Source organism: Mobula hypostoma, chromosome 7 (genome assembly GCF_963921235.1).
Source record: "Mobula hypostoma chromosome 7, sMobHyp1.1, whole genome shotgun sequence".
Classification (NCBI taxonomy): domain Eukaryota; kingdom Metazoa; phylum Chordata; class Chondrichthyes; order Myliobatiformes; family Myliobatidae; genus Mobula; species Mobula hypostoma.
The window spans coordinates 108,672,625-108,697,135 of NC_086103.1; positions in this window are offsets into that span (position 1 = coordinate 108,672,625).

Sequence of the window (24,511 nt, forward strand, 5' to 3'; positions counted from 1 at the left end):
ATGCCTGAACAAGGGAGACTACAACAGAATGAGGGAGGAACATACATCAAAGTTGCTGGTGAACGCAGCAGGCCAAGCAGCATCTGTAGGAAGAGGTGCAGTCGACGTTTCAGGCCGAGACCCTTTGTCAGGACTAACTGAAGGAAGAGTGAGTAAGGGATTTGAAAGTTGGAGGGGGAGGGGGAGATCCAAAATGATAGGAGAAGACAGGAGGGGGAGGGATAGAGCCGAGAGCTGGACAGGTGATAGGCAAAAGGGGATACGAGAGGATCATGGGACAGGAGGTCCGGGAAGAAAGACGGGGGGGGGGGGTTGACCCAGAGGATGGGAAAGAGGTATATTCAGAGGGACAGAGGGAGAAAAAGGAGAGTGAGAGAAAGAATGTGTGCATAAAAATGAGTAACAGATGGGGTACGAGGGGGAGGTGGGGCCTTAGCAGAAGTTAGAGAAGTCGATGTTCATGCCATCAGGTTGGAGGCTACCCAGACGGAATATAAGGTGTTGTTCCTCCAACCTGAGTGTGGCTTCATCTTTACAGTAGAGGAGGCCGTGGATAGACATGTCAGAATGGGAATGGGATGTGGAATTAAAATGTGTGGCCACTGGGAGATCCTGCTTTCTCTGGCGGACAGAGCGTAGATGTTCAGCAAAGCGGTCGTACTGAACACCTACGCTCTGTCCGCCAGAGAAAGCAGGATCTCCCAGTGGCCACACATTTTAATTCCACATCCCATTCCCATTCTGACATGTCTATCCACGGCCTCCTCTACTGTAAAGATGAAGCCACACTCAGGTTGGAGGAACAACACCTTATATTCCGTCTGGGTAGCCTCCAACCTGATGGCATGAACATCGACTTCTCTAACTTCTGCTAAGGCCCCACCTCCCCCTCGTACCCCATCTGTTACTCATTTTTATGCACACATTCTTTCTCTCACTCTCCTTTTTCTCCCTCTGTCCCTCTGAATATACCTCTTTCCCATCCTCTGGGTCAACCCCCCCCCCCGTCTTTCTTCCCGGACCTCCTGTCCCATGATCCTCTCGTATCCCCTTTTGCCTATCACCTGTCCAGCTCTCGGCTCTATCCCTCCCCCTCCTGTCTTCTCCTATCATTTTGGATCTCCCCCTCCCCCTCCAACTTTCAAATCCCTTACTCACTCTTCCTTCAGTTAGTCCTGACGAAGGGTCTCGGCCTGAAACATCGACTGCACCTCTTCCTACAGATGCTGCTTGGCCTGCTGCGTTCACCAGCAACTTTGATGTATGTTGCTTGAATTTCCAGCATCTGCAGAATTCCTGTTGTTTGAGAATGAGGGAGGAGTTGGATAGGGTAGGTGGGATGGTTGAGGAACAATGGAGGACTTTCAAAGAGATTTTTCACAGTGCTCAACAAAAGTATATTCCAGTTAAGTGCAAGGACAGTAACAGTGGGGAAAGCCAGCCATGGGTAACTAAGGAAATAAAGGAAGGCATCAAACTAAAAGCTCATGAGTACAAAGTCGCCAAGAGTAGTGGGAAACTGGAAGATTGGAAAAACTTTAAAAAGCAACAAACAACCACAAAGCAAGCAATAAAGAAAGGGAAGATAGATTATGAAAATAAACTGGCAGAAAATATAAAAACAGATAGTAAAAGTTTTCATTATATGAAGCAGAAAAGGGTGCCAAAGTGAATGTCGGTCCCTTGGAGGACAAGAATGGGAGATTGATATTGGGTAATAAGGGAGTAGCCGAGGTTTTAAATGACTATTTTGTGCCTGTTTTCATGGTGGAGGACACATCTAACATGCCAAAGAGAGATGGTATGGATGCGATAGGAGGTGAGGGCCTCGACACAAAAGCTGTCACTAAAGAGATTGCTGTGAGCAAACTTGTGAGCCTAAAGATAGACAAGTCCCCTGGTCCTGATGGAATGCAACTCAGGGTACTGAAAGAAATGGCAGAGGTTATAGTTGAGGCTTTGGTGATATTTACCAACATTCTCCGGACTCTGGGCGGGTCCTGTGGATTGGAAGAAACATAGAAACATAGAAAAATAGGTGCAGGAGTAGGCCATTCGGCCCTTCGAGTCTGCACCGCCATTTATTATGATCATGGCTGATCCTCCAACTCAGAACCCCGCCCCAACCTTCCCTCCATACCCCCTGACCCCCGTAGCCACAAGGGCCATATCTAACTCCCTCTTAAATATAGCCAATGAACTGGCCTCAACTGTTTCCTGTGGCAGAGAATTCCACAGATTCACCACTCTCTGTGTGAAGAAGTTTTTCCTAATCTCGGTCCTAAAAGGCTTCCCCTCTATCCTCAAACTGTGGCCCCTCGTTCTGGACTTCCCCAACATCGGGAACAATCTTCCTGCATCTAGCCTGTCCAATCCCTTTAGGATCTTATACGTTTCAATCAGATCCCCCCTCAATCTTCTAAATTCCAACGAGTACAAGCCCAGTTCATCCAGTCTTTCTTCATATGAAAGTCCTGCCATCCCAGGAATCAATCTGGTGAACCTTCTTTGTGCTCCCTCTATGGCAAAGATGTCTTTCCTCAGATTAGGGGACCAAAACTGCACACAATACTCCAGGTGTGGTCTCACCAAGGCCTTGTACAACTGCAGTAGTACCTCCCTGCTCCTGTACTCGAATCCTCTCGTTATAAATGCCAGCATACCATTCGCCTTTTTCACCGCCTGCTGTACCTGCATGCCGACTTTCAATGACTGGTGTATAATGACACCCAGGTCTCGTTGCACCTCCCCTTTTCCTAATCGGCCACCATTCAGATAATAATCTGTTTTCCTATTTTTGCCACCAAAGTGGATAACTTCACATTTATCCACATTAAATTGCATCTGCCATGAATTTGCCCACTCACCCAACCTATCCAAGTCACCCTGCATCCTCTTAGCATCCTCCTCACAGCTAACACTGCCACCCAGCTTCGTGTCATCCGCAAACTTGGAGATGCTGCATTTAATTCCCTCATCCAAGTCATTAATATATATTGTAAACAACTGGGGTCCCAGCACTGAGCCTTGCGGTACCCCACTAGTCACCGCCTGCCATTCTGAAAAGGTCCCGTTTATTCCCACTCTTTGCTTCCTGTCTGCTAACCAATTCTCCACCCACACCAATACCTTACCCCCAATACCGTGTGCTTTAAGTTTGCACACTAATCTCCTGTGTGGGACCTTGTCAAAAGCCTTTTGAAAATCCAAATATACCACATCCACTGGTTCTCCCCTATCCACTCTACTAGTTACATCCTCAAAAAATTCTATGAGATTCGTCAGACATGATTTTCCTTTCACAAATCCATGCTGACTTTGCCTGATCATTTTACCGCTTTCCAAATGTGCTGTTATCACATCTTTGATAACTGACTCCAGCAGTTTCCCCACCACCGACGTTAGGCTAACCGGTCTATAATTCCCCGGTTTCTCTCTCCCTCCTTTTTTAAAAAGTGGAGTTACATTAGCTACCCTCCAATCCTCAGGAACTAGTCCAGAATCTAACGAGTTTTGAAAAATTATCACGAATGCATCCACTATTTCTTGGGCTACTTCCTTAAGCACTCTAGGATGCAGACCATCTGGCCCTGGGGATTTATCTGCCTTCAATCCCTTCAATTTACCTAACACCACTTCCCTACTAACATGTATTTCGCTCAGTTCCTCCATCTCACTGGACCCTCTGTCCCCTACTATTTCTGGAAGATTATTTATGTCCTCCTTAGTGAAGACAGAACCAAAGTAATTATTCAATTGGTCTGCCATATCCTTGCTCCCCATAATCAATTCACCTGTTTCTGTCTGCAGGGGACCTACATTTGTCTTTACCAGTCTTTTCCTTTTTACATATCTATAAAAGCTTTTACAGTCCGTTTTTATGTTTCCAGCCAGTTTTCTCTCATAATCTTTTTTCCCCTTCCTAATTAAGCCCTTTGTCCTCCTCTGCTGAACTCTGAATTTCTCCCAGTCCTCAGGTGAGCCACTTTCTCTGGCTAATTCGTATGCTTCTTCTTTGGAATTGATACTATCCCTAATTTCTCTTGTCAGCCACGGGTGCACTACCTTCCTTGATTTATTCTTTTGCCAAACTGGGATGAACAATTGTTGTAGTTCATCCATGCAACCTTTAAATGCTTGCCATTGCATATCCACCGTCAATCCTTTAAGTGTCATTTTCCAGTCTATCTTAGCTAATTCACATCTCATGCCTTCAAAGTTACCCCTCTTTAAGTTCAGAACCTTTGTTTCTGAATTAACTATGTCACACTCCACCTTAATGAAGAATTCCACCATATTAAGAAGGTGAATGTCATGTCACTATTCAAAAAGGATATAGGCAAAAGTCAGGTAACTATAGGCCAGTTAGTTTAACATCTGTAGTTGGGAAAATGCTTGAAGCTATCATTAAAGAAGAAATAGAGAGGCATCTGGAAAGAAATAAATTTATGGATTTAGCAAAGGCAGCTCCTGTTGACAAACTTACTGGAGTTCTTTGAAGATATAACAAGCGCAGTGGGTAGAGGGGAACAGATGGACGTTATTTACTTGAATTTCCAGGAGACGTTCAATAAAGGGCCATATAAAACACTTATCCATAAGATAACAATGCATAGAGTTGGGGTTGATGTATTAGCATGGATAGAGAATTGGTTAACCAATAGAAAGCAGAGCATTGGGATACATGGGTGTTACGGTGATTGACAATCAGGGGTGAGTGGTGTGTCGCAAGGGTTGGTGCTCGGCCCGCAACTGTTCACGATATATATTAACAATCTGGAAGAGGGGACCGAGTGTGGTGTACCTAAGTTTGCTGATGACACTAATTTGAGTGGAAAAGCAAACTGTGCAGAGGCTGCGGAGAGTCTGCAGGGAGCTATAGATAGGTTAAGTGAGTGGGCAAAGGTCTGATAGATGGAGTACAATGTTGGTAAATGCGAGGCCATCCACTTTGGAAGGAAAAATGGAAGATCAGATTATTGTTTAAATGGTGAAAGATTGCAACATGGTGCTGTGCAGAGGGACTTGGGAGTGCTTGTGCATGAATCACAAAGGCTGGTTTGCAGGTGCAGCAAGCTATCAATAAAGCAAATGGCCTTCATTGCTAGAGGGATTGAATTTAAGAGTAAGGAGGTTATGCTGCAACTGCATAGGATACTGGTGAGGCTGCAAATGGAGTACTGCATGCAGTTCTGGTCTCCTTACCTGAGGAAGGATGTACTGGTTTTGGAGATACTGCAGAGGAGGTTCGCCAGGTTGATTCCAGAGATGAGGCGGTTAGACTGTGAGGACAGATTGAGTCACCTGGGACTGTACTCACTGGAACTCAGAAGAATGAGAGGAGATCTTATAGAAACATGTAAAGTTATGAAAATGTTAGAAAAGATAGAGGCAGGAAAGTTGTTTACACTAGCAGGTGAGACTAGAACTAGGGGACAAAGCCTCAAGATTTGGGGGAGTAAATTTAGGATGGAGATGAGGAGGAACTGTTTTCCCCCAAAGAATGGTTAATCTGTGGAATTCTCTGTCCAATGAAGCAGTAGAGGCTACCTCAATAAATATATTTAATACAAGGTTGGATACCTTTTTGCATAGCTGTTGAATTAAAAGTTATAGGGAAAAGGGAGGTAGGTGGAGATGAGTCCATGGCCCGATCAGCCATGATCTTATTGAATGGCGGAGCAGGCTCAACGGCCAGGTGGCCTACTCCTGCTCCTATTACTTTTTTTCTTATGTTCTTATACATATTTTCATAATAAATTTACTTTGAACTTTGTTTTTTTCATTGGGTGTCATGGAGTCATAGATTCATAAAGTCATACTACACTGCAGGAGGCCTTTCAGCCCATCATGTCAGTCCTTTTACACTGATCCCATTTTCCTGCACTTAGTCACCATCTCTGAGATTCAAGTGTTCTGGATATTTCATAAATTTTGTGACAGAGTATACCTTTACCACTCTCTCAGGTGATGTGATCGAGATCCCTTCTAAAGCTATATTTTTCGGATCCCTGTCTTTATCTTAAGCCTATACCCAAGGGAGATTTTTTTGCACTGACACCCTTATCCATAACTCTCTCATCTCCATCATCTGTCCGACCTTATGGAGCTTCCTGAAGATCCCATTCACAATGCATTCAGGTCCTCACTCTTTTCATTCGTAGCCTATGGATTTTCCTACCAGGTTCTCTGTGTATATGACATGCTAATCAACCGAGGCCATCAGACATACACAAAGACATCAAATAATGTGCACACACCAGACTCGCAGTTTGAGCCTTTGTAAGACAGAAGTAAAACTTAACCAAAGTGCAGAAACCAGCTTTAGAATTGGTTACCAGGAAAGCTGTCCTTAATTGAATCCAATTTTCTTTCAGATCAGTTTGTTTTTGTGCTTCTTTTAACAATGATTACTCTCAGTGACCACATCTCTTGGATTATGTCCTTTATGCATTCCAGTCCTTTCCTCAAACCTGCCAAACAGTATTACCTACCCTGGCCTGATACCTGCCGCCCCACACTGGTTCCTGGATCTTCCCTGGATCAATCTTTATTCAATCCCCATCCATGTGACTCTCTGCAGCTCGAATACTTCCATCCCTTATCTATCTGCACCTTCATCTTCTCCCTTCCTCCCCACGCTCTGCAGACAAGGCCTGTCTCCCCACATGTACCTTAGGCCTTGCACAAAGATTGTCCAGCAGCAGCAGACGTGGATGTTCCATTCAGATTCGCTGTGCTTCACAGTGGGCCTTTATTAGTCCTTTCAGGAATTACTGCTCATAACCTATCTTTTCAATGATAGATTAAAAATAAAGCTGAATAACAATGTCTTCTTTAATACCACATGCTTAAGAATCATCTGTTTGTAACCATTCCTGAAAATGAATCAGGATTCCTGAATCGGGTGATTCTGACTACAAATTACCCTTGACCATCTGATGGACTTCTCCATCAGAAACACATCAGATGTGTGACACCTCACTATTAGGTGTGGGTTAGTGTGCCCAACAAGGGTCACCAGTTGGGAAAAAAAAGCAAATGGTAAGCTGCAGTAGCACATCAGTGTAGGGGGTTTTATTTAGTGCCAGGTGGAAAAAGTGCAAAAGCTGCCCAGAAGTTGTGAAGAAAAGAAGTTATTTAAAAATAGACAAATGAAAACAAACATGTATGTGCAAAAATTTACAAATATACAGAGTCTTTCTCCACAACACACTTGTCATTAAAGTTTCAATATAATTATCCACCACCCGTCAAATCCAAAGCAGCCAACCTCACTGACTGCCATGGCAAGCAATTTGCAGGTCAGAAAAATGCTTCAAGAGTGTTTTATACATCTTGTTTAAATAATTCAAGATCCTCACAGATTTAAGCACCATGGTCTATTAACATGTAGAAGGAACAATGGGGTGGCTTTGAGCTTTTGAAATAGGTGTGTCTGAAGGTGAGCAATTGAAGACAGCATCCCAAAGAACATATAGGCCAACTCTACCAAGTGCCTCCTATCTACCTGTGGTCGAGACTGTAGAGCTCACAGAGAATTCTTCAGCCATCATCAGTCACAAGATCAGGTGTTTAAGGAATTTGATAGCAAGGGACTGTGTAAGAAGAACATTTTTGCTAAGATGTGCAAAAATCTTTTAACCCAACACAAGAAGTTTGGGACTGAAGTCATATGTTAGCCTAATGCTTTGCTTTCTCAGTGACCTTTTTTACACATTGTGATTAAAAGAATACATAATAAACAGGGTCAACAGTTCCAGCTATACATGTATATGAGTGGTGTCATAACAACAACTTCTCAATCAATGTCAGCAAGACCAAAGAACTGATCGTAGAATTCAGGAGAGGGAAACCAGAAGTCGGTGAGTCAGTAATCACTGGAGGATCAGAGGTGGAGAGGGCCGGTAACTTTAAATTCCTGGGTGTCAGAATCTCATAGGGCCTTTCCTGGAACTATCTTATAAATATAGTTGCAAAGAAAGCTCGACAGCGCCTCTACTTTCTCAGGACTCTGTGGGGATTCGGTATGTCATTGAAAATCTTGGCAATCTTCTGTAGATGTGTGGTGGGAAGTGTGCTGATGGCTGCATTACAGCCTGGTATGGGAACACACCAATGTCTTTAAGCAGAAAATCCTACAAAAGGTAGTAGATTCAGCCCAGTACATCACGGGTAAAGTCCTTCCAAACATTGAACATATCTACATGAAATGCTGTCATAGAAAAGCAGCATCCATCATCAGAGATCCTCACCACCCAGGCCATGCTCTTTTCCCACTGTTGCCATCAGGCAGAGGGTACAGGAGCCTCAGGACTCGCACCGCCAAGTTCAAGATCAGCTGGTGGTGTGAGTCCATCAGGCTCTGGAACAAAATGATAACTACACTCATCTATTAGAGATTTCCCCACAGAAAATGCTCACTTTAAGGACTCTTTATCTTGTTATTTTGGTCTCGTTATGTATTGTTATTTATTTATATTTGCATTTACACAGTTTGTTGTCTTCTATGCTCTTGCTCTTCCTTTGATCCTGTTCACAGTCACTATTCTTTAGATTTGCTGAGTATGTCTGCTGGAAAGGAGTCTCAGGGTTGTATGTTGTGAAAGGCCTGGATAAGGTGGATACAGAGAGGATATTTCCTCTGGTGGGGGTATCCAGAACTAGAGGACACAGCCTCAAAATTGAGGGGTGACCTTTTAGAACAGGAGTAAGGAGGAATTTTTTTCAGATAAAGAGTGGTGCATCTGTGGAATGCTCTGCCACAGACTGCGGGGGAGGCCAAGTCCGTGGGTACATTCAAAGCTGAAGCTGATAGATCCTTGATTGGTCGGGGCATCAAGGGATATGGTGAGACAGCGGGTCTATGGGGTTGAATGGGATCCGGGATCAGCCATTATGAAATGGCAGAGCAGATGTAATGGGCTGAATAGCCTAATTCTGCTCCTATGTCCTATGTTCTTATGGACGTACATGTACGCTGTTAATAAATTTTCCTTTGAACTTTGGACATTGAATTGTTTCTGTTTTTAGTCACCTTTGGTTAAGCTTCCCTAATGTTATACTATGATTTAACCTTGCCATTCTAACTAACTGCCCATAGCCTAGAGATTCTAGTGTATCCAACTGATCTAATGAGCAATTCTGTGGATAAGATCAAAGTTTTTCTCAGTTTTCATCCAGATATCTATGATAACAAAATACGCTGAAGTGTGATTGAATTTCTAGGTTATTAAACCTTGTATGCCTTTGGCAATTAATGCTCTGTACATTGAAGCCTACTTTCATAGCTATCAATGAATTAAAACAGAATCCTGAAGGGCAGAGATGTTAAGTATCAAATGAGTCAACAACTTACAATCTATGTGCTGGGAGGTCTCCTGTCCAGGCATTCAGCAACAGATCACCCCTCAATTTGTGTACACAAACAGAAGCAATGAGAGCCAGACTGATAAAACACAGACAGGAATGAGAGCCAGACTGATAAAACACAGACAGGAATGAGAGCCAGTCTGATAAAACACAGACAGGAATGAGAGCCAGGCTGATAAAACACAGACAGAAGGAATAAGAGCCAGACTGATAAAACACAGACAGGAATGAGAGCCAGACTGATAAAACACAGACAGGAATGAGAGCCAGACTGATAAAACACAGACAGGAATGAGAGCCAGTCTGATAAAACACAGACAGGAATAAGAGCCAGTCTGATAAAACACAGACAGGAATGACAGCCAGACTGATAAACACAGACAGGAATGAGAGCCAGTCTGATAAAACACAGACAGAAGGAATGAGAGCCAGTCTGATAAAACACAGACAGGAATGAGAGCTAGACTGATAAAACACAGACAGAAGGAATGAGAGCCAGACTGATAAAACACAGACAGGAATGAGAGCTAGACTGATAAAACACAGTCAGGAATGAGAGCTAGACTGATAAAACACAGACAGGAATAAGAGCCAGTCTGATAAAACACAGACAGGAATGAGAGCTAGACTGATAAAACACAGACAGGAATGAGAGCCAGTCTGATAAAACACAGACAGGAATAAGAGCCAGTCTGATAAAACACAGACAGGAATGAGAGCGAGACTGATAAAACACAGACAGGAATGAGAGCCAGTCTGATAAAACACAGACAGGAATAAGAGCCAGACTGATAAAACACAGACAGGAATGAGAGCCAGTCTGATAAAACACAGACAGGAATAAGAGCCAGACTGATAAAACACAGACAGGAATGAGAGCCAGACTGATAAAACACAGACAGAAGGAATGAGAGCCAGACTGATAAAACACAGACAGGAATAAGAGCCAGACTGATAAAACACAGACAGAAGGAATGAGAGCCAGACTGATAAAACACAGACTGAAGAAATGAAGGCCAGACTGATAAAACACAGACAGGAATGAGAGACAGACTGATAAAACACAGACTGAAGAAATGAAGGCCAGACTGATAAAACACAGACAGGAATGAGAGACAGACTGATAAAACACAGACTGAAGAAATGAAGGCCAGACTGATAAAACACAGACAGGAATGGGAGACAGACTGATAAATCACAGACAGGAATGAGAGCCAGACTGATAAAACACAGACAGAAGGAATGAGAGCCAGACTGATAAAACACAGACTGAAGAAATGAAGGCCAGACTGATAAAACACAGACAGGAATGGGAGCCAGACTGATAAAACACAGACAGAAGGAATGAGAGCCAGACTGATAAAACACAGACTGAAGAAATGAAGGCCAGACTGATAAAACACAGACAGGAATGGGAGACAGACTGATAAATCACAAACCAGAATGAGAGCCAGACGGATAAAACATAGACCGAAATGAGAGCCAGACTGATAAAGCACAGACGGAAGGATTTTCACCTTAACTCAAGCTATCAGGATAAATGTAAATCAAGAAATATGAGATGCATATCAGGATTATTTGTAATATCCTTAAAGTTTAATTTGCATGATAGGATAAAACAACTCATTTTAAAGGAAGTGCTCAGAAAGCTGATTTGTTTTCTTTTAAGTAAAGCAGCATTAAGTACATTTTGGAGTTTTTCTAATCCAAATATTTCTTGATCCCACCTTCACAAACATTGCAGACCAATTAATTTACTGAGATACAGCGTGGAATAGGTCCTTTGAGCTGCTCCACCCAGTAATACCCTGATTTACTCCAAGCCTAATTACAGGTCAATTTATAATGAACAAATAACCTACCAACCAGTACATCTTTGGACTGTGGGAGGAAACCAGAGCACCCGGAGGAAACCCATGCAGTCTCGGGGAGAATGTACAAACTCTTTAGAGGCAGTGTCAGGACTGAACCTGGATCACTGGCACTAATAAGCGTTGTGCTAACCATTACATGTGGCTGGACATCTAAGAAATACAACACCAAGTCTGGTTTTCTCTCCTGGGCAACAAAATATAGAATTAGATTAAACTTCATATGGACACTGGACTAAGTATAAACATTTAGGCCACATCCTGGAATGGCGAGTGCAACGACACCACAATAAAGTAGGGTAAAGGAAAACCCCAAGGCATTCTTCAATTATGTGAAGAAAAAAAGGATGACAGGAGTGAAGGTAGGACCGATTAGAGATAAAGGTCGGAAGATGTGCCTGGAGGCTGTGGAAGTGAGCGAGGTCCCCAATGAATACTTCTCTTTGGTATTCACCAATGAGAGGGAACTTGATGATGGTGAGGACAATATGAGTGAGGCTGATGTTCTGGAGCATGTTGATATTAAGGGAGAGGAGGTTTTGGAGTTGTTAAAATACATTAGGACGGATATGTCCCCGGGGCCTGACGGAATATTCCCCGGCTGCTCCATGAGGCGAGGGAAGAGATTGCTGAGCCTCTGGCTAGGATCTTTATGTCCTCGTTGTCCACGGGAATGGTACCGGAGGATTGGAGGGAGGCCAATGTTGTCCCTTTGTTCAAAAAAGGTAGTAGGGATAGTCCGGGTAATTATAGATCAGTGAGCCTTACGTCTGTGGTGGGAAAGCTGTTGGAAAAGATTCTTAGAGATAGGATCTCTGGGCATTTAGAGAATCATGGTCTGATTCTCTAAATGCCCAAGGACAGTCAGCATGGCTTTGTGCAGGGCAGATCATGTCTAACAAGCCTGATAGAGTTCTTTGAGGAGGTGACCAGGTATATAGATGAGGGTAGTGCAGTGGTTGTGATCTATATGGATTTTAGTAAGGCATTTGACATTCCACACGGTAGGCTTATTCAGAAAGTCAGAAGGCATGGGATCCAGGGAAGTTTGGCCAGGTGGATTCAGAATTGGCTTGCCTGCAGAAGGCAGAGGGTCGTGGTAGAGGGAGTACATTCAGATTGGAGGATTGTGACTAGTGGTGTCCCACAAGGATCTGTTCTGGGACCTCTACTTTTCGTGATTTTTATTAACGACCTGGATATGGGGGTAGAAGGATGAGTTGGCAAGTTTGCAGACGACACAAAGGTTGGTGGCTTTGTAGATAGTGTAGAGGATTATAGAAGATTACAGAGAGACATTGATAGGATGCAGAAGTTGGCTGAGAAGTGGCAGATGGAGTTCAACCCGGAGAAGTGTGAGGTGGTACACTTTGGAAGGACAAACTCCAAGGCAGAGTACAAAGTAAATGGCAGGATACTTGGTAGTGTGGAGGAGTAGAAGGATCTAGGGGTACATGTCCACAGATCCCTGAAAGTTGCCTCACAGGTGGATAGGGTAGTTAAGAAAGCTTATGCGGTGTTAGCTTTCATAAGTCAAGAGATAGAGTTTAAGAGTCGCGATGTAATGATGCAGCTCTATAAAACTCTGGTTAGGCCACACTTGGAGTACTGTGTCCAGTTTTGGTCCCCTCACAATAGGAAGGATGTGGAAGTATTGGAAAGGGTACAGAGGAGATTTACCAGGATGCTACCTGGTTTAGAGAGTATGGATTATGATCAGAGATTAAGGGAGCTAGGGCTTTACTCTTTGGAGAGAAGGAGGATGAGAGGAGACATGATAGAGATGTACAAGATAATAAGAGGAATAGGTAGAGTGGATAGCCAGCGACTCTTCCCCAGGGCACCACTTCTCAATACAAGAGGACATGGCTTTAAAGTAAGGGGTGGAAAGTTCAAGGGGGATATTAGAGGAAGGTTTTTTACTCAGAGAGTGGTTGGTGCGTGGAATGCACTGCCTGAGTCAGTGGTGGAGGCAGATACACTAGTGAAGTTTAAGACACTACTAGACAGGTATATGGAGGAATTTAAGGTGGGCGCTTATATGGGAGGCAGGGTTTGATGGTTGGCACAGCATTGTGGGCCGAAAGGTCTGTACTATGCTGTACTATTCTGTGTTCTATGTTCTATAAAAGTTTGGAGTAAATTTATTATCAAACCACATATATGTCACCATACACAACCCTGAGATTCATTTGCTTGTGGGGATACTCAATAAATCTACAGAATATTAACCATAACAGAATCAGTGTAAGACTGTACCAACTTGGGTGTTCAACCAGTGGGCAGAAGACAACAAACTGAAATAATACAAAAAGAAAGAAATAATAATAATAAATAAATAACCGACAAATTATCGAGAACATGAGATGAAGAGTGCTTGAAAATAAGTCCATTGGTTGTAGGAACATTTCAATGATGCGTCCAGTGAAGTTGGGTAAAATTATCCCCTTTGTTTCTAGAGCCTGATAGTTGAGGGGTAGAAACTGTTCCTGGTGGTGTGAGTCCTGAGGCTCCAGTACCTTCTTCCTGATGGCAGTAGTGAGAAGAGAGCATGCCCTGGGTGGTGGTGACCCTGATAATGGATGCTGCTATCATGCAACAGTGTTTCATGTGGACGTGCTTGATGGTGGGGAGGGCTTTACCAGTGATGGTCTGGGACATAACATTTGTTGGATTTTCTGTTCAAGGGCATTGGTGCTTCCATACCAGGCTGGGATGCAGACAATCAATTCACTCTCAGTTTATCAAAGTTTTAGATGTCATGCTGAGTCTCCACAAACTCCTGAGGAAGTAGAGGCGCTGCATAATCGCACTTAGCCCAGGACAATTCCCCTGAAATGATAACACTGAGAAATATATGACAAAACAGAAAGGAATAATCCCAAACAGCACAGGGATTACATCCTCCGATCTAGGATGCCATTAACTCATGCTTCCCCCATCATTACCTCTCAACTCACTCCAGAAATTCAGTCTTATTACACTATCTACAAGATAATTTTGAAGAAACAATCAATACTTCCACATCAAAGTTGCTGGTGAACGCAGCAGGCCAGGCAGCATCTCTAGGAAGAAGTACAGTCGAATGCTGCCTGGCCTGCTGCGTTCACCAGCAACTTTGATGTGTGTTGCTTGAATTTCCAGCATCTGCAGAATTCCTCGTGTTTACAATACTTCCACATATCAGTCTTGCACCTAACCTTTTCAGATTGTAACACAATAGGAGATCTGTTCATATACTTGAGTGTCCTCCTGACCTCATAATTTAAGTTGGAATGGTGCTTTACTTTAACCTTTCCCATTCCACTTTGTTTCATAAAGGAAATCTGACCCCTTCAAATCTTCGGAGATTCATAATACACAGAAAGCAACAAGTCTCCCTCACTCTGTGCACTGGGATTTGATGGCTTTGCCTTGCATCTAGGTGTCAGAATGAAATGCAGTTCCCTAGCTGAATTTTGTTGGACTGTTAAACAATCTTCATCATGACATTCTTAGCATTAAACTCTATTGGTTTGCCAATACAGCTTGGTGTTCTGCTTGCTCAGCAGATTGCTGTTTTGCTATGTTTGAATATGGTTTTTATTGAGTCTTTCACACTACATTTCTGTTAACTCTCCCTTAAATGGTTGACATTTTTCATTAGAAATTGTCAAAAAGTGGGTGCTGGTAGCGGACTCAAATGCAAGACACAGACACTGAAGTACAAAGAACAGGACCTGACTAGAGTAGGGATGTGACAGTATAGAGACAAGGAGCAGGGACAAGAACGCAGACTAGGGCTTGGACCCCGAGCCAGAGACTGGACAAGGACCCAGAACCTGGGTCTTGCCTTGGGCTCGGGCCCCAGAACCAGGCATGGACATGGCATGACTGGAGGCTGGGGTATTGAGGCTTGAGGCTTGGAGTCTTGAGGTTTGAGCTTGGAGACAGGCTGGGGTCTTGGACTTGAGTCTTGAGCTTGGAGACAGGCTGGGGTCTTGGTCTTGAGGCCTGCAGGCTGGGGTCTTGGGTCTAGGGTACTTCGAGGCTTGGGCATGGACCCAGAACCTGGGACTTGACTTGGGCTCGGACTCCAGAACTGCGCGAGGACAAGACAAGGCTCCAGGACTGGACATGGCTTGGGTGAGGAACTCCTGGGTAGGGTGAGACACAAGGACAGGTAAAGGGACATGGATAGGACTCGGATAGGACTGGACTAGGCAAGGTCTGGACGAGGGCCTTCAGGAGCATGGAGCCTTGGACTAGAAGAGACAGGAACACAGAGCTGGGACCCCTCCTTGGGAACAGGATGTAGGGTCAGGACTCACACACATAACACAGAGCTGGGACCCCTCCTTGGGAACAAGACATAGGGCCAGGACTCATACACAGAACACTGAACATGAAGAAATGGATCTCAACACAAGGTGGCGGCAAACGGCCAGACCCACCTAGCGAAGGCGTGGCACAGAGAGGTAATTCCACACAACGAAAGACAGTTCCTTATCTTGACCTAACGAGGCTCCGATCTTGCTCCAATGGTAAGACTTCAGCAATACAAGCGAGGTGAGCAGGCAGAGAGTCAGGCAAGGGGAGAAAAGACAGGGAGGGGAACAGGACAGTCCAGCCACAAATCCCTGGTTTGCAGAGGTATTCATGTCTCAGCCCCAAAACGAGAAACATGTGCCCACAACGGAAACTGGGGAAAACCAGAAACCCTGGAACAAGGAACCATGGACCAGTCCGTGAACTGGAACACGGACTTCACGGACCCCACCATGACAGAAATGAAGAAGTCACACTTGTACATCACCTTTTATGACTCCAGGAGATCAGAAATTGCTTCTTATCTAACAAATTATACTTTGAAGCGCAGTCACCATGGTGAAGAATGGAAGCACAACAGCCAATTTATACAAGCAAGCTGCTTGTATAAGGTGTGATAAAGGTGTAAATACAGGCCACCTGCAGGTCTCTATGTTCATTAGTTGATTTTGTCCTAAGTCAGAAAATACACAAAAATATCATTCAATGTGGTATGCATACCTATATAGTATTGTAACGAATCACATCAAAATCACATAAGACTGCCACTCGTGAGAATGAACACATTGGATTTTGAATTGAATAATATTATGAGAGCTTGCTCATATGTATGGGTGTCCAGAGGTATGGTATTCATAACCCAGAGTTTGCCCTGTATTCAGTTTTGGTGATATCAGTTCAGGGATAGCAAGTCAAACTAACTAGTACATTAATGAAGTGTTACGTGTATAATGGTATGCATTTGATTCTGTGAAACCAAATTGATCCCCTGTTCTAGAATATCTTCAAAGTAAGGACTGACAATATCATGCCTTTGGTCCATAAGTGTCCTTCTCTCTAATGCTGTAAAAATGGAAAGTACATTTTAATTGGGTCTATGTATTTTAATCAATATTAACAGTATTGTCTGTACAATCCAAGACACAGGAAGTTACTTAGCAACATAAATCCCACTTGACAATAGCAAAGAGTGTAAAATACCATTCTGTTTGCTCCAGCAGTGGGAAGAAAGATACAAAATTGGAAGTCTCTAGAAGATTATCCATTGTTCTTGCTTTATTTATACAGGTATTATACCTTATTTAAATAATAAAAGAATTCATGGTTCATCGCTTCAAGAACTTTCACTTTCAAGGACTCTACAACTCATGTTTTCAGCATGAATTATTTACTATTTATTTATTATTACTTGATTATTTTTGCATCCTGCACAGCTTGGCTTCTTTTTCACATTGATGTCAGTTTTCACGTGAAGGTTTTCATTAATTATTTTGTATTTCTTTGTTGTATTGTGAATGTCTGTAAGAAAATGGATCTTAGGGTAGTATATGGTGACACACGTATTTGTATTTTGATAATAAATTTACTTTGAACTTCAAACTAATTCAGAATTAAATTAATCCTGATACACTTTAATTCAGATACAACTCAAATTTTTCATTGCAGGAATAAGCTGTCACTCACTAAATTTAGATTCACACTCCTGTCACCCCTTCTGCACTCCCAAAATAAAAATGTAAGTAAAATGATTGATAAAATACATTTTAATTTGCAGGCGAATGTTGCAAGCACAAAGATTGAAGTTGGCATTATCCTTACTTTTTTAAGTTAATACTAACAATGCAGTGAAGTAATTATATTATTTATTGAAAATTGAACCAGTTGCTAAAGTTAATAATCAGATCAGTACAAGGTCCATAGACCTTCCTGGAGCCCAACATGGAGCAGCAACAACTTCTAATTTCATCAGACCTTTAATGACAAGACTATTTCGAAGGTATTAGCAAACAAACATTGATTGCATGGTAAAAGTTGCAGAGGTGACCCAAGATTTGGAGTAATATTTTAAAGGAAGAAAGCCAAAAAAAACTGGAGAGCTTTTAAAGGAAATCTATTTCTTTTTACCAGCAAAAGGCAAGGATGTCATCATTGGATCAATTAAAATCAGACATACTCCTGAGACTGGACTTTGAAGTGTGTAGAGATCTGTGTGGGTACAATGGGAGGACGTATGCAGAAATCATGAGGGTGAGGGGGAGCCATTCAAACATTTAAAGCATTTCAAAATAGGCCAGCAAGCACAAGGTGAGTGATGAATAATACTTGATCATGCATCCCAGTGATAGAGCCATAATAATGTACCATGAAAATAAGAGTAGAAGACCAGCCAGGAGAGCACTGGAGTAGCCAAGTTGAGAGCTACCATAGATGCAGGTTTCAGCATCTAAATCAGGCTCTATAAAGATGTAAACGTTCCTGGGGATGTGCTCGGTTTAAAATGGCGTTGGTGGAACTGGAGATTTGGCCAGTTTAAGCACTGGGCCAGATTGTAAAGGTCGGGGTGTCGGGGCTGGAGGCAAGGGATAGGACAGTGGTCTATTGGGGTTCTTTGTTTCATGGTTGCCTGTATGCAGACGAATCTCAAAGTTCTATTCAGTACTTCAATAATAAAAGAAAATTTGAATTTTTGAACTTTTTTTTGAGCAAATAAATGTCCAGAGAGTCAACAGGGATGCCAATGATGAAGAAATTTGCAGCAAGGGATCGAACAGTTCTTCAAGTTTCTTCAAAAGAAGTACTGTACATGTAAGCCAACCAAAAATATCTAAAGGAGCACAGAAAGATTTAAACATCTCCTAATCGCCCTTAATTTCAAACATATTCAGTCCCATCTGAAGCAGATTCTACAGACCCCAACGTGACTCTTTAGCTACCTGGGAACCCACAAAACAGGACTGGAACCAAGTCATCCTCCCACCCACAGGACATCCTGTGAAGAAGGATGACATTTATGAGGAATGCAGCTGGCACACATAGGCACACCAGTCAATCAATCATTTCACAGATCAATAGATATAAATGGCCATTGCTTTTGTTTCGGTGTCTCGTGTGCGTTTTTGTCTTGATCAGCCTCCTCATTGCTAACACACTTTAAGCTGCTTGATTAACATGGCTCAGTAAAAATAAGACATTTATTCTGCAGAACCATTGTTGTTCTTGCTCCCTGAATACATACAGTAACAAAGGCCACATTGGAGAATCCCACAATGTAGGTTTATTTCTCAATCACAAGTGCATTTTAGAAAAATATGTTTTGAAGCTGGAGGCACCATCTTTGGAATTACCTGTAGGCTACACACAGTGTTTGAAATGATATAAACAATTGTCAGTATACAATGAGGAGCACGGAATGGTAAACTGAAGATATAAATATTTTGTTCTTTCCAAGATAGGTTAAACGTGACTGTTTGAAATATGTGAAAGATATTTCAGAGCAAGGTTTTGACAAATAGAATGCAAAAATAAATCAGTGGCAACTTTTAATTTGTGTGAAAGAAATTTAAAACTTACACTAAGAAAACTCATTTATTCAAAGAATAATAGTTGTTTGTATGTAGCAATATGTCACACAACCAGTTAGGAACTAAATCATTTACACCAATAATATATAACTTTTCCAGAAAAACCACATTGGTAATCCAAATTACTTCTGAGTTTCACTCATGTGAAACATTACATTTTAGTCAGAGATAACCAGATACATAATGTCACATTTTGAAGGCACAAATGGTTGAACTTATAAACAACCCAAGTTTCCGTTCAGATTGCAGCAAGGCAATGGTGTTATCTTACTTAAACTGCAGGGAATAATAACTTGCAATTTTAAATGCTTATTTGAATATTACTTTAGTTTTCAGCAATCCGAAGTTTCATATGTAGTTAAGTCGGTATCAAAACAACATTTAGTTTGATCATGTACCTTTTTTTTATAATTTATTTTTTATTGAATTTCATCATCAAACAAACATTTCCATAAGATGTATTCCAGATAGGGTCCATATATATCACATAATCATATTTGTCACAAATCTCCATCTAATGTTTATCTGAGGTATACAGTTATAGAAAGGAGAGGAAAGAAAGAACAATCGAAAGAAGAAAACTATGTACGGAGCAGGGAGTGATCTTTTTTTTTACAACATATTCATTGACTTGTGAGAATAAAATCAGGCCTATGAGGAGTTATGTAGTTAAACCATTTTTTCTAGTATGAATAAAATTGTTCCGGCTTATGATTAACAGATGCTGTTATCTTCTCCATTTGGTAAATGTCCATTGTAATTTCCATCCATACATTTAAAGTTGGGCTCTCCTGTGAAAACTATTTCCTGGTAAGGATCTTTTTACCAGCCACCAGCAGTACATTCATTAAATATTTATCTCTTTTCAATCATTCTTGAGGTATATACCTAAAATATATGGTCTTGCTCTCTAAGGGTATTTCACATTTAAAGATGTCTTGTAGGGCATTATGTATCCCACTCCAATAGTCTTTGATAATGGGGCATTCCCAGAAAATATGCTAATGGTTTGCATTTTGATTGCCACAATTTCTCCAGCAAACGGGGGGTTACTATCATAATGGCATTTCTGAGAGGGTGTAATAAAATATCTTATCAAGTTTTTCCACCCGAACTCCCTCCACTTCTGTGAACTGGTACACTTCCATTGATACCTCCATATTATTGTCCAGTCTTCCTCAGATATTATTATCCCTCCTTCCTTCTCCCATTTTGTTTTAATGTATGAAGTTGAATGTGTTTTAAGATTTGACAAACCCTTATATCTGCTTGAAATAATTCTACTACCGTTGTCTGAATAATATGCTTTTCTAAATCGCTCTTTCAGACATATACTTGCCTTGGTTACATTTTTAATAGTACATCATGTACTATTTTAATCAGAATCAGAATCAGGTTAAATATCATTGCCATACGTTGTGAAATTTGTTGTTTTGCTGCAGCAGTACGATGCAATACATAATAATAAACTATAAATTACAATAAATACCATATATATGAAATAAGGAAGTTAAATTAAATAAGTAGTACAAAGAGAAAGGGAAAAATGTACTGAGGTAGTGTCCATGGGTTCATTGTCCATTCAGAAATCTGATGGTGGAGGGGAAGAAGGTGTTCCTAAAATGTTGAGTGTGTGTCTTCAAGCTCCTGTAGTGCTCCCTGATAGTAGCATGTCCTGGGTGATGGGGGTCCTTAATGATGAATGCCTCCTTTTTAAGGCATCACCTTTTGAAGGTGCCCGAGATGCTGAGGAGGCTAGTGCCCATGATGGAGCTGGCCGAGATTACAAGTTTCTGCAGAGGTTTTCCGATCCTGTGCAGACACTGATGTAACCAGTTAGAATGGTCTCCATGGTAATTTTGTAGAAATTTGCAAGTGTCTTTAGTGACTACCAGTTCTCCTTAAACTCCTAATAAAATATAGTCACTGTCATGCCTTCTTTGTAATTGCATCAGTATGTTGGGCCCAGCATAAATCCTCAGAGATGTTGTCACTCAGGAACTTGAAACTGCTCAAACTTTCCACTTCTAATCCCTCGCTGAGGGCTGGTGTGTGTTCCCTCAACTTTTCTTTCCTGAAGTCCACACTGAGTTCCTTGGTCTGAACTGACATTGAGTGCAAGGCTGTTTGCAACTTAGCTTAAACTTAATTTATTAAAAGAATAAGCATCTTCCATGCACACCAATTTTAATTATTTAGTGTTGGAGTCTGAAGTTGTACAACACAGAAACAGGCCCTTCAGACCAAATCATCCATGCAAACTGTGGTGCCTCTCTATGCAAATCCTGTGTTACATTTGCCTGTGTTAGGTCTGAATCCCTTTACTCCTTTCCTGTGTACTGTAAGTATCTATCCAAATAAGTTTTAAGTGCTGAAAAGGTGTCTGCCTCTGCTACCTTTTCTGCCAGTTTGTTCTGCCAGTGTGGCAAAAATACTACAGAAGCTATACTATCCCTAGCTAATGGTCTACATTGAAATCCGCCATAATTGGCATGGGACAAAAGATTCAACCTCTTGATCAAGCATATGCAGGTCAGGCTCGTTACCAATGGCCAGTGGTTTGATAAGCTAATTAACATCAAACAGGTGATTCTGGAATAGATCCTACAAGACAGGTGAGGGCCAGGTGCAGTAAACAACTGGAGATCAGAGTAGGCCCTCTTCTTCCCCTCATCTGAAGCTTCTCAGGGTAGAGATTATGCACTGTTGACCTTGGTGCTTTGTTTCTGCACTAGATTGAACCAAAGGGTCGTAGGTGGTTCATTAAATCAACAGGGTGAGAGATTGAAGCACTGGAGGAAAGAATAATGGTGGGAGGCTCAACAACTTGCTTACTGCTATGACATGTGCAAGCTCTCCATGGTCCAAACACCATGGCCCTAACCCACTGGCAACAAACAATGTGCATTAATGCTTTAGGAACAAAGAGGTAGTCAATACTTGCTGATAGGAACACCTCAATGACCTCTTCAACCATAATTTTGTTTTTGAGCACACTCTACTCCATTCTACAGCAAGTTACTTGAAAGACCAGCCTCTACTAACAAGATGCCACATACCAACTAAAAACAGCAAGGCCTCAGTAGCAAACAGTGTCCCTGCTGAGGTTCAAAGTTCAGCAGTGAACAGGTTCAATAGTGAATTCACAATCTCATTGTCCACATCTGGTAAAGGAGATACACTGAAGAAAATTAGAAATACCATGATCATAACTGTCTTCAAAAAGAATATAAAAATGGAAGAAACAGGAGCAGGAATAGGCCATCAGCCCTATCATGGCTGCTCTGTCATTCAATCAGATCACAGCTAATCTGGCCATGGTCTCAGCTCCACCTCCCTGCCCTTTCCCCATGATTTTTAATGCCTTACTCTGCAAAAATCTATCTAACTGTGTCTTAAATATACTTAATGAAGTAGTCTCCACTGCTTCCCTGGGTAAAAACAAGCCACTGATTCACTACTGTCTGGGCAAAGCAATTCCTTCTCATCTCTGCCCTAAATCTATTCCCCCAAATTTTAGAGCATAAGACTAAAAGACTAGGAGCAGAATTAGGCCCTCCCACCCATTGAGCAAGCTCATCGAATCAATTGTCTCTGATTTATTTTCCCTCGAAAACCCATTCTCACCATAACCTTTGACACCCTTTTTAATTAAGAACCTATCAACCTCTGCTTTAAGTAAATGATTTGGCCTCCACATCTGTCTGTGGATATGAATTCCACAGGCTCACCACACTCTGGCTAAAGAAATTCCTTCTTATCTTGAGGCCATGTACCCTCATTATAATCTCACCTACCAGTGGAAACAACTTTCCTGTCTGTACCTATCAACACACATCAAGGTTGCTGGTGAACGCAGCAGGCCAGGCAGCATCTCTAGGAAGAGGTACAGTCGACGTTTCGGGCCAAGACCCTTCGTCAGGACTAACTGAAGGACCTCTTTCTAGAGATGCTGCCTGGTCTGCTGCGTTCACCAGCAACTTTGATGTGTATCGCTTGAATTTCCAGCATCTGCAGAATTCCTCGTGTTTGCATGTCTGTATCTATCTGTCTCTTTCATAATCTTATATGTCTGTAAGATCCCTCTCATTCTTCAGAATTCCAGTTAGTCAAAGGCAACTCAATCTCTTCTCATAAGTTAACCCTACCATCTCTGGAATCAACCTGGTGAACCACCTCTGCACCACTTCCAAATCAGGAAACAAATATGACTGAGATAACTACAAAAGGATTCTCCCAGATGGGGATAGTCTAGCAGCCAATCAGAAGTTTATGAAGTTCAAATGTTCAGTAGATTGATTTGGAAAATGTGAAAGATTTTGTTTTTATTTTGGTCAGAGAAATGAGTAAACAGCAAAACATATTTTCATCAAAATCAAGGACGGCATCGAGCTGGAATGGGTGTAGAAAAATATTCACAAGGAAGTTACCAGGTCAGGAGAGCATGAGTTATGGGGATATATGCACAGAATCATGGGGGGCATAGATAAGGTGAATGGTCATAGTCTTTTTTGCAGGGTAGGGGATTCTAAAACTACTGCAAATAAATGCACATACATGCACTTGTACAAATTACAGTGAACTTTGATTTTGACTAGATTTAAGTGGAGAGGACAGAAATTTAAAGGGGATCTGAGGGGCAACTTTTTCACAGAGGGAAAGGTTGGTATGTTGAATGAGTTGCCAGAGGAATTGGTAAAACAGACACAGTTACGTTACTTGTTTACTGTGGAGCAGTCCCATCCAGCCCCTTGAGCCACGCCGCCCCAGGAATCTCACCCCCACCCCCACAACCCCACCACCCCACAACCCCACGTAACCCTAACCTAATCACAGGGCAAATTACAATGACCAATTAACCTACCCTATATTCTTCTCAATATTCCTGGATTTCTGTGCTTTAAAAAGTATAGAGACGGGGGAAAAGGGGAGGAGGGGTGGCATTACTGGTCAGGGATACTATTACAGCTACAGAAAGGGTGGGTAATGTAGCAAGTTCCTCTTTTGAGTCAGTATGGGTGGAAGTCAGGAGCAGGAAGGGAGCAGTTACTCTATTGGGAGTATTCTATAGGCCCCCTGGTAGCAGCAGAGATACCAAGGAGCAGATTGAGAGGCAGATTTTGGAAAGGTGCAAAAATAACAGGGTTGTTATCGTGCAACACACATCAAAGATGCTGGTGAACGCAGCAGGCCAGGCAGCATCTCTAGGAAGAGGTACAGTCGATGTTTCGGGCTGAGACCCTTCATCAGGACTAACTGAAGGAAGAGCTAGTAAGAGATTTGAAAGTGGGAGGGGGAGTGGGAGATCCAAAATGATAGGAAAAGACAGGAGGGGGAGGGATGGAGCCAAGAGCTGGACAGGTGATTGGCAAAAGGGAT